Genomic DNA, 2226 nt, shown 5'->3' on the forward strand with positions numbered 1-2226 from the left:
TCACCAACAACAACGATCGCAAGTTAGCCAAAACCTTTGGAAGTCTCCAAACTCCAATGAGGACACGCAACCATTACTTGGAAATGTAATACCGACCAGAACCATTACTTTGGTGTGGATTTGAGTTTCCAAGATTCCAAAATTTGGAAATGTACCTATAACAACGGATCTGGAGCTGCCGTCTCTAACTCCTACCCTGCACCTCCACCTCCTCCGTCGCATAAGCCATTTCCACCATCGCCTAAACCATCACCGCCGTCACGACCTCCCAAAATATCTTCACCGCCTACTAAACCATCACCGCCGTCACAACCTCCTAAAAAGTCGCCGCCGCCTCCTAAACCATTATCACCGCCACCAACTCCCAAAAAGTCTCCGCCGCCTCCTAAAACATCACCGTCTCCTCCTAAACCATTATCACCACCCCCGACTCCCAAAAAGTCTCCACCGTCTCCTAAGCCATCTCCGTCTCCTCCCAAACCTTCAATGCCTCCACCAACTCCTAAAAGGTCTACACCGTCTCCTAAACCATCACCATCTCCTCCTAAACCATCAACACCTCCACCAACTCCTGAAAAGTCCCCGCCACCTCCCAAACCCGTGGATTAACACTAGTAAAAAAAAACGTATGGCCACGTTTTTGTCACCCAGCATCGTGACTAAAAATTTATTTGCCACGAATTAACCACGAAAAAATTTCGTAACAACTTCGTGACAAGTTAGCTACGAAATAATCACGAATAAACGACGTGACAATATATTGTCACTGATATGTCACAAAAAAATTCGTGGCTAAGTAGACACGAATAACTTCGTGGCTGTTTTGTGGTTATTCCACGGAACTATCCATCCCATCACACTGTACTATAGAAAAATAAGAAGACTCTATAGCCACGATATCATGCGGGTAGCTAACTCGTGACTAATACTCTGCCACGAAGAAGGTTCGTGACAAAATCGTGACTACACATTGTTGCCACTGAATCAATCCGTGACAAATTCATGACTTCTCCAAAGAATGAGATGTATGAGTTCTTTTCTTTATACAATTTTTTTTTTCTTTTGCATGTTTTTAATAGTATTAATGTTTTATGATATTGATTTATAATGAAGTTTGAGAGCATTTTCCATTGTTTTAGTTGAATTGGGGAATTGGTTGTTTGTTGAATTGCAGATTTGGTAGTTTATATTAATTTTATTTTATAAATTTGGAATAATAGATTATTCATAATATATTAAGTTAATTTATTTATTTTTTATTTTACACTTTGTCACTATTATTTTAATTTGAAATTAATAGTCTTCATATTTATGAATATGATACAGATGTAATGCGTATATTTACACATATGTATATATATTTGTTATGAACATCTACATATATATATTTGTTATATTTACACTACACCAAATTAAATAATTTTTTTACATCAATTTTTTTTGGTTTAGGCGGCTAAACCCATAATTTTTCCCACCAATCCCACTAAATAATTTCCCAAATGTTAATTCCCGGTAAAATGAAATATTTTTGCTAAATAGTAATTTTAATTTTAATTATATACCCTTTTCTTATCCGCTTCTTCGTTCATATCATCGACACTCAGAGAAAAAAAGCAAAAAAAAAAACCTAAAGCCCTCCTCTTCTTGTCCTCCGTTGAAGCTGCTCTCGCCGAACTCAAAATCCGATTTGATCGATCTCTTCCTTGACCCACAGAAAGAGTCTCTTCGGCCACCGTCGCCCAGGGCCCTCCGATTCAGGTCCAGCAGGTATCTGTCTTCTTCTTCTTCTGCTTTTTCTTCTTCTTTCATTCCTTACTTGTTCTATCTCTTTCTCTCTTTGTCTCCATGCTCTATTCTATTTTTCTATAAGGTTGTTTAGATCTTTTATTTTTGAATCTGTTTAGGGTTTTCAGGATTAGATTTGTTCATATTGTTCTTTACTGTTTTGATTTTGATTTTGAGTAAGCGTTCAATTGATGGTTTTTTTTTTTATTCTTGTTAGCTTGTGTATTTGCTTTAATCGTGTGTAACTCTACAACATATCAAACGAAATTAATTTATAATTGAGAGTTGTTCTTCGGTTACTGCCATAAAAAGGGAACAATTCAACAAAATTGATTGATTATTGTAAACAAGGAAAATGAAGAAGAAGTAAAGATTAATGAACTGAGCTGGTAGATTCAACTCATCGTTTTTTTTAATTATTTTTCTTCCCTGGAAATGTTT

General features: G+C 36.4%; 1 pseudogene; it reads left to right on the plus strand.

Moving 5' to 3' along the window:
* LOC147944410 (uncharacterized) lies at positions 1-755 on the plus strand (annotated as a pseudogene).
* The last annotated feature ends 1471 nt before the right edge of the window (positions 756-2226 follow it).

This window comes from Camelina sativa, chromosome 5 (genome assembly GCF_030686135.1).
Source record: "Camelina sativa cultivar CO46 ecotype springtype chromosome 5, ASM3068613v1".
NCBI lineage: Eukaryota > Viridiplantae > Streptophyta > Magnoliopsida > Brassicales > Brassicaceae > Camelina > Camelina sativa.